The sequence below is a fragment of the Dasypus novemcinctus genome, chromosome 1 (assembly GCF_030445035.2).
Source record: "Dasypus novemcinctus isolate mDasNov1 chromosome 1, mDasNov1.1.hap2, whole genome shotgun sequence".
Classification (NCBI taxonomy): domain Eukaryota; kingdom Metazoa; phylum Chordata; class Mammalia; order Cingulata; family Dasypodidae; genus Dasypus; species Dasypus novemcinctus.
In genome coordinates this window covers 169,735,891-169,752,191 of record NC_080673.1, presented here as the reverse complement: position 1 = coordinate 169,752,191, position 16,301 = coordinate 169,735,891, and the positions used below count along the sequence as shown (strand labels likewise).

Below are 16,301 nucleotides of genomic sequence, written 5' to 3'. Positions count from 1 at the left end.
TGGAGAAGGGAAGAACTAGTAACAAAAAGGTAGACTAGATTAATCTTTCCACTTCCCCCAGAGGATTTGTCATACTGTCCATTAATCCGGGTCATCGCTGTTTTCAAATATTGGTGAAAGCTCTGCAACAATTGATAGCTATTATGTTAAAAAAAAAAACCTCTCAGGATTTCCTCTATAATTATGGACAATGGCAGGCTAAATCAAGCAAGGTAGACAAGTTAGCAACTCAAAGACATCTCTAGTGAGACGGCAGCCATATTTTTTTAACTGTGGAAGAGTGAAGAAGGGAAGAGGACAGCCCAGTCCAGCTGAAATTCTTCTGAAAATCCTAGCATACCTGAGCGTCTCTGAAAAGCCTGGAACACCGGAGCCCCTGGGTGGTATGACAGAGAGGTGGCAAATGGTTTGAAGACTCCTAAGTGAAGGATAGAGAGCTTTTCTCAATATATGGCCTGCTTGCAATCTGCAGAAGAATCGCTTAATTATAAAACGCAGAATCTAAACCCCCACTCTGGAAGAACTCAGTCTAAGTCGCTGGAATTGCAGCCCGGTAATCTTTCTTTGCTTTTGAACATCTCTAAATGAGTTTTATATATGTGAAAGTTTGAAAAGCACTGAATTCGTGGTTTTTCTATTGCTGTAGAATTTTCTATTGCCCCATATCTTCCATCAGGGAATTAAAATAATGACTCATGTGTCTCAGAAAAGTCATGCTTTTATGTTTTCTTTGTTTTGTTTTCATGTTATAATACATGTTAATTTTGCTACCTTTTTATTGGAACATTATAATTAAGGCATTAAATTGTAGATTCTTGTGATATACTTAGAAATTAAATTACAAAATAATAGGAATAATTGAAGGTATGCTATGCCAATAAATTTTAAATTTTTATCATTGACTAGTATTCAGATCTCAGATTAGGGAAACATTTTGGTTGATCCCGTGATGTGTGTAAGGGTTTGAAGGCATAAAGGTAGAGGAAGACACTTGTAAATAACTCATTCCACAGGAAAAAAAATTTAAATCAATACTAGATAACTGACTTATTCAATGGATTAAATTAATGTTCTAACCTGTTGACATATGTACAGAAAATACTTAAATGACAGGGTCAAATTTTGATTTTATCTACAAGCAGTAATATTTCTTAATACATTTAAAGTACCAATGTGTTAAAAATTTAGCAGTGTTATGTTAAAGAGTTGAAAAATGAATTTAGAGTTCACTACTCATTGGAACAGTACAATTCACACCCCCCTTCCCAAACTTACTTGCAAGCAAGCAGAGATTCCTTATTACCTTGAAGTCCCTGAGCTTGGCAGATCAAGAATTCCCCTAATTTTTTAATGTATATAAAATGTGGGGTGAATGTGTATTTTTCTGGGGAGATGGACAGCTTTCCTCTGAATCTCCAAAGGTACCATATCTCCCTTCCAAATCTAAGAATCACTAGAGTAAAGGAGTCAAGCTCATCTAATTGCAACTGGTTGGTTCTATTGGAGACTTCAATTGCAATGATCAGGAAAGCAGGTCATTTGCTTGATAACAAGAAAAATTAGTCTTTCCAATGTTTGCCCAGGTTTTTAATCACAAGTATTTATTTCCTAAATTATTACCTGTTTCTTAGGTAAAATGCCATGCACATTCATGGGCATTCATCATCACCCTGATATCAGAAGACTGGGTTTAAATGTTCCATCAGCTGAAAACAAATTCATATCAAGAAAGGAATTAGCTAAACTTCTGCCCACAAAATAGACCCTCTATTTCGTATCTATTATCTCCCTATCACAAGGTCTGCTTCCATAAAAATGAAGAAGTTTTTGCGGCAGAAATCACATGCAATATTTTTCTCTGGCACTATTCCACTGGAATGTTGTGAGTCTACATTGTTGGAGTGTTTGCACAAAGGGGTCAGTTATAACAGGAGAAGAAATGAAGCTAAGTGAAAGTGAATAGGAATAGAGCCTAAGGCTTTTATGATTCTGTGGTTTAGTGATAAAAAGCTTTATTTGTTTCTGGTTAATAATATTTTGTGTCAGGAAAGCTTGCCTCTAGGACAAGAAAGAATTCTATGTATTGTGGATGTGACAAAAGGCACAATATATATTAACTGATCTATATCAGTTAATATATATTTAACCTGAAAAAAGTGATAGCAAGTCAATACTCTCTGACTACAGAGAGTCAGAATTTATTAAATTTTGGAATATATCAATAGTGGAAATAGTAAATCTGGATAGGAAGGAAGTACTCAATTATCTTCAAATACAAAGACAAAGCATTTGGCACAGCAAAATTGCTTCAGAGCCAAATCAGGACATTACAGAGATGCCTTGCTGTAATATTAGTTTCCCATCTGCATTTGCCACCATCTTTCTCATATTTCCAATGGTTAGCAATATATATGACACATAGAGGACACTAAATTCATTAAGTACAAGAATAAAAATATAATAATAAACTAATGGATATAAGTAGAGATTCTCACCACATTAGTTAAGGTAAATGTAAGTTCAATGTTTAGAAAATCTCAGTGGTTTAATACAATATAACTATTTCTAGCTCACAGAAAGCTCTGTTCCATGCAGTAATTCAGTGCCCAAGTCTAATAGAAATTGTAGAATCTTTTACCTGGGAGTCTACATCCAGCCAGGGCAGGGTAATAGGGAAAATCTCAAGAGATCTGATCAAGTGAGTTATCTGCTAACCTAAAAACATGAGAGCTAAGATTTTCCTGTTACATTTCACTAAATGTGTCTTGACATTTTTAACTGCTTGATCATCAAGCTGTTTGTGATTGAATTGTTCCATAGCATGGTAGCTATGGAGCTCTGCCTATCACTACCCCTTTAGTACTAACCATCCTAAGTTTCCTCCTCTGCCCATAAGTAAATAAATTTAAGCAAATGGACTCTCTTATTCTCCCTATTTTGACATGCTCAAAGTATGAAAAGCATACTTACTGATGGAGTTACCTGTCTCAATCTCCTATGTATTCACCTCCTTGACCCTTTAGGAACATTTCTTAATGAGATTATCAACCATACCTAACAATAAGATTGGGCTTTATGCAATTACCTTTCTAATTTCAGCTACTCATTAGCAAACAGCTTCATCAGCAGTTAAATGAATTAACCATTTAGCAAAAATCTTAGTCTTCATTGCTTTACCAATTTTTCTTTAACTTTTAAATATGTTATAATTTGCCTCATTTGCTAATCTGTTGATTTTTATAAGTTTTCTGAAGTTTTAAAAGAGATACTAAAGTTCACTTATTGATTCATCGTAAAGTCTTTCCCACCTGCCTCTCTACTTTTTCCATGCCACTTTTTACATTGCTCTAGTTTATGTGTACTGGTGCAGTAAAAAATCAGTTTACCTCTCTGTGGTGCTTGTCAACAAACCTAAAGATATATTTTATCATTCTTTATTTTGAGGAATCATCTCCTGCAACCCATGTGCATTGGCTCCTAAACTTGTTCTCAGGGGAAAAAAAGATATCTTGAGATGAGAATATTCATGTATTTATGAGGACATATATCAACATTACTCAGGAAAAAAATGGTGGGGTTAGACTAGTGACAGTGAAAAAGGAACAAGCCTATGGCTTATTAAAAGTGGCTACATTAAAAAGTGCCATAAAGAGTAGGTAATAACTAAAGCATCAAAAAGAACTTGTGGTTGAAAGATTTTATCCATATGCCTGAACATTCCAAGGCATTATGCTTCTGGAATGTGCTATGCATGAAACAATGTTGGAAGTACTTGGTCTCTTTCCACTCCTGCGTACTTCAGCCATTCACTTTTTTTTTTTAATCCCCTCCCCGCCTTGCAGCTTTTTTGCCTGCTGTTGCTCTGCGTCTACTCACAGTGTGTTCTTCTGTGTCTGTATTTATTTTTATTTATCCCCCTCCCCCTTGTGGCTTATTTGCTGTCTGCTCTCTGTGTCTGTTTGCTGTGTGCTCTTCCCATTTTTGCTTGTCTCCCTTTTTGTTGCGCCACCTTGCTGAGTCGGCTCTTTGCGGTGCTTGCAGGCTGGGCACTCCTCAGCGTGCGGGCGAGCTTGCCTTCACAAGGAGGCCCCAGGATGCAAACCCAGGGCCTCCCATATGGTAGACGGGAGCCCAACTGATTGAGCTACAGCTGTTTCCCCAGCCATTCACTTTTAGTGACTCCTCACTAATATTCAGTTTCTGGTAACATTCTGGACTTCGCAAATTATTAGGTCAAAACAAAATTATAATTAACATATAATAGGACATTTCCATTATTCCACAAAGCCCATACATTGATAAGACTCCTTATCGGCCAATATAAAACAAGTTATGGATTGTAATGCCAAACTTCTTGCCAAAGATTTTTAAATTGCAGTAGGAGAGAAATCTTTGCACCTCTCTCTTATTTCTTCTCTCCTTACCCCTGATAGAAGGGAAGTCTTTTAGTATGAAAATTTATTGATGTTATTTATGAAAGGCATTAAACACTGGCAAATGAAAATTTTAGTTGTCCTATTGATGCTCCATTCTGAAGAACCTATTAATATAGGAAATTATGATGGTTATTGTTCAAAGAGGTTCACTGTTGCCATCCCAAGACAAAGCCAGTAGTGAGGACAATCTTCAGGGTAAAGCTACAACTCCAGGGAGCATGAGTATACAGAAGGGTGCTAGAAAAGAGAGATTGTAGGAGGACAGAGAATAAAGGGACTCCAGAGAACCAAGCACCCAAGCAAGGTGAAGCTGCATTGATGATGTAATATAGTGACCAAAAAAACAAGGGCATCTTACCAGCCACTCATGCTTCTATTATATTTATAATTGGCTTCTAATAATTTATTTTGGCAACCAACTGTATCTACCACCCTCCCAAACAAATTCACTCAGTAAATAAATAATGCCATTTGGCAATTGACAAAGATCTATCAGTGGTGTTATGGATTTAATCATGTTTCCCACAAGTCATGTTCAAGTGCTAACTCTGGGTCCTCGGAGTATGAACCCATTTGTAAAAAAGGTCTTTGAAAATGTTATTTGTTCAAGTGAGGCAAAACCGAATAGGGTGGGTCTTAATCCAATATGTCTGGAGTCTTTATAAGCACAGTAATTGGACATAAGTCAGAATCAGACAGAGACAGATTGTCATGTCATGGAGGTAGGAACTGAGCTATGCTGGTAGACCACTACTAGAATGCTGCTGACTTCAGAGAAAGCATGATCCTGCTGACACCTTGATTTGGGATTCCTAGTTTCTAAAGCTGCTGAGTAAGTCAACCAGTCTCTGATATCTGCTATTGCAGCCTTGACAAAGTAAGACAACTGGTAAAGGTAAATTGAGCTGAATGCATTTATTTGTCCTCAAAACCAATTAGACAAGAAAGTGTTCTGCATTCACTAGGTCAGATTATACTTCTAATGGGATAATCAGTTTTAATCCTCTAGTGGTCCTATCAGTCATCAGATTTAAGATGCTTTTTAAAATGCATCTGCTACCCTTGTTTCTTATTAGAAGCAAATTCACCAAATAAAGTTACTTTGTTCACACATGTTCACAGAGTCATCCAGAAAACAGCCATGAGCGTTCAGGAGGTCAGCTGCTGATCATCTCAAGGACAGATTAATATTTCCACAAACCTTTTCAGGTTGATGCCCCTATGAGTCAGAGGATGGTTAGCAGCTTCTTGTATCAACCTTATGAACACATCTTATTTTCCAACTTATTCTTATCACGCTAACTTCATACTCAATAGACAGGCACAGGAGATACAGAAAGGATTTGGATTCATTCTGTTGCTGTGATTTGCCAGTTACCTGAATACAAATCAACACTGGTATAGTGATTAACTGAACTGGGTCTAAGGACAGAATTATAAAGAAATTATCTCATCCTTGAAGATCCTTCTCTTAAGTAAATATATCTCACACTTCTTGAAAACAATGCAGAATTAATTCCTAAGGAGTATCTCCTTAGGAGAAAAATCAGTAGCTTATGAATTCTCATTCTTTTCTTCCCAAGTAGTACTTTTAAATTACTGCATCATCATCAAGAAAGGATCTTAGCTGGGGAGAAACACATATCTCACTAAGAAATGGAAAAAAATCTCACTGAAAAAGGATATCATAGATTATATAAGGAATTATCAAAAAGAAGAAAAAAGTGTTAACAGAAAATAGGCAAAATTTACAAATTGGAAATTCATTGATGGGAAATTCCAAAAAGCTCACAAATATATGAAGATACCAAACTTTGCTAGTATAAAGAGTAACGCAGTGGTTGGCACTGGGGTTGGTGTATGCTCAGGAGACTTGAATCTCTAGAGTGTCCATGTTTCAGCTTGCCCTTGAGCCTCAGGAGAGTTGCAACACCTACTCTCCAATTCACTGGACTTAGCAAGGTCAGCTAACAAGGAGGTAAGGATGGTCAACCACCACCGAAAGGAACCGAGAGAGTCTACAAGTGCAAGCAGGAGAATCCCATTCATCAGCCATGTGGGATCTAAGCCCCCTCTCAATTTAGAGGTGAAGTGGACATCGCCATCCCAAGGTCCTCAGGACAAAGGAATAAAATATGACTTACAGTGGCTTAACTGATATTTTTCTTTAGAATTATTGTGACTCTAGCAATGGAAGAAATTATGTTACTGATGTGGAGACAGTGGCCATGGGAGTTGCTAAAGGTAGGGAGAGGGAAAAAGAGGTGTGATACTGGGGCACTTTCCGGACTTGGAGTTCTCCTGAATTATATTACAGGGACAGATGCAGGACATTGTATATCCTGCCATAATCCACTAAATGGAATGTAAACAATAATCCATGCTGTGTAGCAGTGCTCCAAAATGTACTCTTCAAATGCAATGAATGTACCACACTAAAGAAAGAAGTTGTCGATGTGGGAGGAGTGGGGGCTGTGGGGAGTGGGGTATATGAGAACCTCTCATGTTTTAATGTAACATTTTGTGTGATCTATGTATCTTTTAAAAACAGATTTAAAAAATGAAAAAAATACAAATAAAAAAACAAGACAAGCAATGCAAATTAAAACAACAATGAAATAGCTCTGTATACCCTTGGGAGGAGCAAAGATGATCAGAGTAACAAATTGTAAGGCTGTGAAAGAATGAGAAACATAATACAATACCTTTTTTGTAAATTTAAAACACATAAATACACAAAGCAACATTACTTATATTTAAGAAACACATACAAAAACATATATTACACACATTAGGGTGGATGCCTGTGGTGGGAGGAAATGAAATTTGGGATTAAAATGAGGTGAGAAAAATAGTAAATAAAACTTGATAGATGCACAGACCAAAGATGATAATGTGCCATAGTGAGGAATATGACTAATTCAGCTCCATACCTGAGATCCAAATATTAAAATTGGAAAGTCAGGAAATATGGCAGAAGGGCTCAAAAACAATTGGAAATCAAGAGAAATGATGTGCTATGTCCAAAGTGGCAGATGAGAGATATTTCTAAATGTCTTTGCACAAGCTGTTCCAGGGAGAGTCAGGAACAAGACTGAAGTCAAGATAGAAGCAAAAAACCAGTGACCAAAGTAGGCAATTGTAGAGCTAACACCAAAGGGCTAGAAATCTCACCGAGATGGAGAGAAAAGGAAAAGTTTGAAAGATTGAAAGTCTACATGGGGCATAATAAAGGTTTGAATAAAGAATGCAAAATGCCTTGATTCTATTCTCTGACAGAAATGTCCAATCCTAAAGAATTATGGTAGGAAAGGGATTTCAAGAAGAAATGCTTTGAAGTTGAAATGGTTTTTATTAAAAACAGTTATACAGATTCTGAAGGAAAAATATAGAATAGTAAAAGGGTATTGGAAAATATCAAGATAGAAAATAGATATGAAAATCCAAACCACTGAAATCAAGTCAATACATAAAGCACAGGAGAGAAGGATAGGTATTGTACAGTGATTAAAAATAAGCATGTGGTGTTGTAAAGCTCAGACTTAGGTTTGAGCTTACTTTTACTACTTATTCATTAGGTCAGTGGTAGGACTCTAAACAAATAACAGCAGAATGCTTCTTCTTAAAATGGATGTTGGAAGGATTAATGAACTAACACAAATTAATTCCCTGCTACACAGTAAATATCACTATCAGCAGCATCAATTATTTGGAGGTTAGGGTCTATATTTAATTTATCTTTTATTTCACATACAATACTTAATAGAGCATCCAAGAAATGCCTAAATATCAAAAGTAAAAATAAATACGTTTATAGATTATTATAAATATATTAAACAGATGCCAGGATAGATAATTGAGAGCAGGAGAGAGGAAGGAATAGAAAGAAGTAGAGAAAATAATCAGTGTTAAAGGATTATTTTCAGGAAAATAAAGTAGAAAAGTATTAGTGGGATAATAAAAGACTAGTGGCTAATGCCCCAGATGTCAAAATTAAAGGAAGTTTTAACGAGAGAAAGCTCTTAACTCCAAATAGTTTTAGCGTGTTTTTAATGATTCTAAATATTTTGTATATTCTAGTCAAATACAAAAGTTATTTGTTGAGTGCCAAGTATGGGTCAAGCAAAATTGTATAATGTAAATAGCATTATATTCAGTTCATACATAAGAAAATTGAAGCACTCTCCCCCCCAATATTTAAAATTTACCCCAGTTCACACAGTTCACTAGCAGATCAAGAATTATCCAATTCAAGTTGATAGCTCCTTCTACTACATAAGATGTATTTCACCATTAAGTGTGATTGTTTAAATTTTTTCCTCAGGAACAGTTTCTAGGGTGGATTTTTGTTAATGTAGAAGGCTAACGTTATATGAGATTGAAGTTTGCCAGGAGTGTCAAGATTATTCACATTTGGATGTGTGGGTGGGAGAATTCAAGCAACATCTGCTGCTGCTCCATGGTCCAACACACAGAACTATAAAAATGCAAAATGTTCTTTTTTTTTATAAATGAACAACCAGTTCCAAAGGAATCAGTGAAGAGAAAAGACAGATTTTAAGCTGAACGACAGAATCATTTCAAAGCTAATTAGAAGCTACAAATGTGGAAAAGAAAATTTCAATGCAATGTTTTAGAGCAAGAAAAGAATGAATTGGCAGGCTGTGTACTACCCACTGCCAAACAATGTCATCCAGCCCAGCACTGTTCACCCTTTTTTGATTGTTTGACTACCATGGCTTTACTGTACATATGAAATAATGTGAAGAAAATTGTGATACTCTCCTCTTTAACAATTGTAAAATGCCCCTGTTGGACTAGTCATGCATGACATGCAGAATTGTATCCAAAAGCTGAAACAGGTGGTGAAACCAAAGCTGAATCTTTGCCCATGGGTGATAAGGAATCAATGGAGTTAGAGGAGGTAGAGGGAATGGTTTTATGCCCCATCTATGATAGCTGATTGCTGACTACCACAATGCTTGGATCAAGTCCAAAGCTACCTTAAACACCTAGAGAAAGCATCATAAGTTCAAGGAGGGATTTGAGAACCACAGTACCTACAATGGTGAGACCCCTTCCATCTCCTCAGTAAATTTAGAAGAACACAATCCTTCCTCTTATGCCTGCATTCCCAAATGAGACATTGTGTTTGTTGAATTATTCCTACAAAATCTACTTAGAAAATGAAGGTTGGGGCCTTTTCCTTTAGAGCCAATAAATAATCACCTTAATTTTTTTTTTCTATCTGGTTTTGTCATCATCCTTTTTCTTTTTTTTTTTTTTTTTTGTGCGTTGCTTCACAGCGTGGCAGCCTGTGTCTCTCTGTGCCCGTCTGGGAGGCCTTTTTTTTTCTTTCTTTTTTACCAGGAGGACCCAGGGATCGAACCCAGGTCCTCCAGATAGTAAACGGGAACTCAATTATTGGAGCAACAGCTGCTTTCCCACATTAAATTTTGTACCATTATATTTTATATTACTGGCTGAAATATATAATTTTAAGTAAATGAAATGACTACCAAATATATTGTGCATGGAGAAAAGGCAAACTGGAGCCCTGGAGTTGTTAAAACGCTTTTCCAGGTTGCCAAACTTCACTTATGCAGAAGTCAGCCTTCTGTCAGTTGACCCTCCGTAACATGTCAGAGGTCATGAATTGAGCACCGGAAATAATTCTCATCACTAAGCACATTACAGACATTTCAATTCATCACAAGTTTATTGAGTTTAAGTGCTTGTTGCTGGGAATAAAATATTTAACAAGATTGTGGCAAACGCTGCTAGTTACTTACTTTAGCATCCTTCTAAAGCTTTTGCATAAACAACATTTAGTTGGATACTTTGCTTCTCATAATAAAAGACTACATTTCCTGGACTCTTTTTCTGCTAGGGATGTTGCTATTACTGACTTCTGATCAATGAGATGTAAGGATAGGGTGGAACTTCTGAAGAACCTTCTGTTAATAAAAGGGAATCAAATAAAAGGGGAGTTCTGAGGAATCATGAACTTTTCCACTTTCTTCTTTCTGTTATCATTTATAAGAAACAAATGACTGCAGTTACAGTGCATTCTGGAATGTGAAGTGGCATTAAAAACATTCTCTAAAATGCTAAAGTATGAAATTTTTTGGTAGCAATATTTTAGGTTTTGTGGGCCATGAGGTCTCTGTCACAACTACACATTTTTTCCATTCTAATGAGAAAGCCAAAGAAAGTGCTTAAAAGAATGGACATGGGGGCTTGATGTGACTCAGTGATTAAGCACTGGCTTCCCACCTGTGAGGTACCAAGTTCAATCCCTGGCACCAGTACCTCAAAAAAAAAAAAAAAAAAAAAAAAAGGAAGAAAAAGAATGAACATGACTGGTTTGGTTTCCAATAAAACTTTATTTGCAAAACAGGTTGTTACTCCAAAGGCAGTAGTTTTTCAGTCCATCAATAAGAGAATAGTGCTAGAGTGGGAAGATAGAAGGAGTTTGCATCTTGATAATAGAAATGCTGTTCTGTAAGCATTAGATGTCCCATCTCCAGATACCCTTCATATGGAGAAGAAACTCACTTTGATACCTTGTTTAAACCACCTTTATTTTGGGATGTTTCTCTACTATATAGAATGAGGACTAAACCTAACTTACGAAAATGGTATTCCTACATCAAAGTGTTTTATCCATCAGACAGGCAGTTAAATATCAAATTCTATACAGTTTGGCAACTATTATGATAACAGAATTAAAGTATTATACTGCAGAGAGGTGTCTAATCTAGATTGGTTGGGGTGGGATAAGGAAAGGGTTTTCAGAGCAAGAGACATTGAAATTCAGTTTAAAGGAAGGTGAAAATCTAGCCAAGTCAAGAACATGTGTGAATGTTAATCTCATGTATCAACTTGGCTAGGTTATAGTGTCCAGTTGCTTAGTCAGGCAAGCACTGGCCTGATTGTTTCTGTGAGGGTAAGTCATTTGCCAGGTGACTTCATCTATGAATATCTACAATTAACAATGGAGAGTGTCTTAAGCAATAAGAAAAGTCTCATCCAATCAGTTTAAGGCATTAAAAGGGAGAATGATGATTTCAGCAGTCAGAAAGACTTCTGCCAGCCAGGGTGTCCTGGAGAAATTAGCCAAAAACTTCATCGGAGTTCCCAACCTGAGGCCTATCCTGTGGAACTAGGATTTGCCAATACCCCATGAGTTCTCTTTCTCTGCTGAACCTTGACTAATATAACTTGGAAAAGATTATTCCAGAAAGAGACAACAGTCTGTGCAAAGATTCCCAAGTGTAAAGAGAATGAGCCAGGTCAAGACCCTTATATGCTAAATGAAGATGTTTGAAATTTATCCTGTAGGTATTGGTTCATTTAGAAGTGTTTAGGAGGAAATGACTGCATGGTTTGCATTTTAGTAAGATCAGTTTGGCTGCAGGTGAGAGAGTAATAAAAGGTGAAGAAGATGGAAAGTAGTGAGATAAATTGTGAAGTTGTTGCAATGTCCACACAAAAGAGGATGTGCCTGGTTAAGGTGACAGTAGTAAGTGTGGAGAGAAAGGGCTTGGCTTGAGAGTGATTTAAAAGGTAGAATTTCTGACTTGGTAATAGAGTAGATTGAAGAGGAAGATGACAAGGGGATTTGGAGAGAGGTCAAAATGAGACTGAAATTAATGACTAACCATTATAATACCAGGTACCATTGATAGATGCTTAAGCAAGAGAAGACTATGGCTCAAACTATCTGAGTTGAATTCCAAGATCTGATGGATACTAAATTCCTAAACTTCAGCAAGCCCCTCACATTTCTGAGCTTCTTCTGAATGTGTGATAATAATGCCTGAATCTCAGGCTTGGCTGAAGAAATCAGACAAGCCCTAAGCCAATGCTTGACACATCAGATACCCAGTAAGTGTTAGTACCAACACTCCTTCCTCGTTTATCCCAACAAATGCAAGACCTTTTTACATAACACCAAAAATAAAGAATTTAAAATGAATGGTTTATCCAGTGTTACAGGCCTGTGGTCCTTTGGAGCAATGTATCCCAGAAAAACATGATCCTTCAACTTACTCCATTCCTGTGGGTGTGAACCCTTCCTAAGCAGGACATTTTGATGAGCTTACTTCACTTAAGGAGTGATATATATCAATCAGGATGCATCTTAATCCTATTACTGGAGTCCTTTATAAGCAGACTGAAATTCTGACAGACAGAGAGAAAACCATGGGAAGCAAGAAGCTGAAATTGCACAGAACTTGAAAGAGAACTGAGAGGCCAGGAAAGGCTACCACATGCAGTGTCATGTGACAGAGAAGCCAAGGACCAAGCATTGCCAGCTGCCAGCTCCAGACACCAGTCTTCAGGAAGAATGCATTGTTTTCATGATGTCTAAATTTGGGCTTTTTCATAGATTTCAAACCATGCTACACTAATAAACTCCCATTTTTATAACAACCCATTGCATGGTATTTGAGCAGCCAAGGAAACTAAATTAAGCCCTGTAGAGCTGGAGAAGTTGAAAACTGGAAAGGGTGTTGAAAGGGTTTTTAGAGGCTTCTAACCCAGTGCAAGCTGGGGCAGATGGTAGCTTGATACTGAGAGAAGAAGTCAAAGCTGGGTTATCACACATTTAATAGACAGGTTCATTATGATGACCCTACATCATCCACTATAGCTAAAATTGCCTTCAATAGCTTTTGTTTAAAAAGGCAAGAAATCAAGTTAGACATTTTAAAAATACGTGTAAATTTTAAGTATAGAAATTTTAAGGGGGCACTGTTAATTTAATTGAAGATTTCACTTGTACAGTGAACTTATTCTCCAATGTAGTTAGCTAAATGAGGCATAAGTCTGCTAATACTCTTGATAATTTAGGTCTTGAGTTCTATAGTGGCTAATTGATTGTTTCACCTTTTCTCCACTTTGTTTATTAAATGGCAGGACTTTGGGGAATCATGGAATGAATTAATTATATTGATATGCTTAGACGTATAGGACCAGTAAGAACCCTTAGAGGTCAAAACATCTGTAATACCCTTTTTCCTACTGCCACACTCACTTCCCCTGCATATTTGCTACCTATTAATTTAGTCATAAGTCTGGTGTTACCTCTCCCAGACCCACCGAAACTCCAAATTCACTTAAGGGACCCACTCCGTGTTTCATTTGTACCTCAAGCATATCTCTCTCATTGTATTTGCCACCTCTTATGATAATCACCTGTTAATGAGTAGCTTTCTTTCACTAGACTAGGGGTTCCCTGAGGATAGAACAGTGTCTTAATTGCCCTTGTAAATCTGGAGCAGCACAATACTTGGCACAAAGCAAGCCTCAAAAAATGTTTATTAAATAAAGGCATAAATAAAACCCAGGCTTTGCCATCAGCCACAATTTTCTTTTAAACTATTCATTAAAAATGAGAATCCAGGCTATTTTTAAATAAAGGAATATCATCATGCTTGTGTTTTATTACACCATGTGTTAAAGTCGCTCCAAGAATGATTAAAGTACAAGCCATATTTTTTGCTCAAAATCTTTCATGGAACTCTAAGAGTCTGGTCCCACAACAGCTTCCTATGGGAAAATTTGGAGAAATCTTTGTGACCTCTGACCTATGAAGAGTCTGATTATATCCTAGGTACATTTAGTTGTGTCGGGTTTTTTTCCCCCTTTTTGTTCTACATCTTTGTTTTAATTTGTTGAGACTTCAGAACACACAATGGGGCATTTAATTCTTGTTACTTCACATTTTGCCCTTGGTGAAAAAATAATTCTCAGCAATCTATATAATAATATAATAATAATATATATAATATATAATATATAATATATAATATATAATATTGATAATATTAATCTTTATAATAATATAATATTTATAATATAATATAATAATATAGTTAATATTATTATACTCTTTCCATCATCAGTATTCTATTATGAGAAATATTCAAGTTACATAATTGACTCATAGAGGATAGTTTCCATCTATTCAACCTTCCCCCTTTCCCAGAAACCTCTGGCAACCACTGATCATTTTTACTGTCTCTATGCTTTTCCTTTTCCAAAATATATATTTGGAACCATACCGGATGTGCCATTTCAGGCTGACTTCTTTCACTTAGTAATAAGCATCTACGATTCATCAATGTCTTCTCATGACTGGGTAGTCAATTCTTTGCATAGCTGAAAGTATTCCATTGTGTGGATATACCACACTTTGTTTATCTATTCACCTATTGAAAGACATCTTGGTAACTTCTAGTTTTTAGCAATTTTGAATAAAGATTTTATAAACATTAACTTGCAGATTTTTTCACGGACATAATCTTTCAAATAACTTGGGTTAATATTTAAGAGCATGATTGCCAAATTGTATGGGACAACAACATTTAGTTTTGTATGAAACTGCCAAATTCCTTTCCAAAGCAAACAACTTGAATTCCCACCAACAATGAATAAGAATTATATTTGCTTGCATCATTGTTGTAGAATTTGAGAGAGGTTCAATTATTTGAGTATAGAGAGGCCAGGACTCAGGAATGATTTTGAGAAGGAAAAATGGTTTATTGATGGACGGCCAGACTCGGGAACTTTCTGTTTCAATCCCGAGCCGGGAACAAGATTTTGAGTCCCTTTTATACAGAGAGGAAAGGCCAAATAGTCTTTTTGTTTCAGTCCTCAATAGGCTTGAATTAGCATATATTTCCACATCTTAGGTAAGCTTTTAGCATGGACCTCAGGCATTCTAGATAAGCTTTAAGCATATTTGGTTTGCATTTCCCCTGAATACTTAAAGATTATAGACCTTGCATTGTTAAACTGTTTTCTGGGACTGGAGTTCTTGCCATAGTCACCAAGCCCCACACCCACAAGTCACAGATAATTTAGGTTATCTCTGAAGAGACAAAGAGCCTCCCACCCATAGCCCACATCATCTCTGCTAGCAATTGGTATTGTCAATATTTTGGATTTTCATTATTAGTCATTCTAAAATGCATAGTGGTATCACCTAATAGTCTTAGTTTTCAATTCCCTAATGACAATGATGGTGAGCACCATTTCATACACTCATTTGCCATCTTTGCACCATCTTTGGTGAGGTGTTTGATCAGATCTTGACCATTTTCTATGTGAGTTGTTTTCTTTCTTATATTTCTGCTTTAAAAGTAATTTTTCCATTTTGATACAATATTTTATCAGATATTTGTTTTATAATGTTTTCTCCTACTCTTTGGTTTGTCTTTTCATTCATTTAAGAATGTCTTTCACTCTTAAAAAAGAAGTTAGCTGCATTTCTTGAAAACAATATATAGATCCTGATCCTGTTCTTTTAACCTACTATGAAGATCTCTGTATTTTAACAGGTATATTTAGAACATTCACATTTAAAGTGATTACTGATACATGTGGATTAAAATCTACCATATTTATAAGTATTTTCTATTCAATGCATTTAATATTTTTTTCCTTTTTTATATCTTTCCTGGTTTCATTTGAGCATCTTTTATGTTTCCATTTTATCTTCTCTCTTAGCATATCAGTTACACTTGTTCTTTTAATATTTTTCATAGTTCCCCTGGAGTTTATATTATACATTTTTAACTAATTTAACTCCACCTTCAGATGACACTATACCACTTCATATGTAGTGCAGTTACCTTAAAAAAGAGTAATCCCAATTCCCCCCTCTATTTCCTCATGACACTGCCATCATTCATTTCACATATCCATATGCTATAACCACCCAGCACATTATTATTATTGTTGCTTTAAACAAAATTATCTTTTAGATCAAATAGGAGGAAAAATTATGTCTTCTATTTTACTGTCAGAGGTTTGCAATAATTAACAAGCTGTACCTCAGTTTCCCCTGATATG

The 16,301-nt window shown here is 36.0% G+C and overlaps 1 long non-coding RNA gene across 1 annotated transcript in view; it reads left to right on the top strand.

The window, feature by feature from the left end:
• Positions 1-412: 412 nt before the first annotated feature.
• The window catches only part of LOC111761467 (uncharacterized), a 31,720-nt gene continuing 15,831 nt past the window's right edge, over positions 413-16,301 (top strand). The window contains exon 1 of the long non-coding RNA XR_002794828.2: positions 413-553. This is a non-coding gene — a long non-coding RNA (uncharacterized lncRNA). The remainder of the gene's footprint in view (positions 554-16,301) is intronic.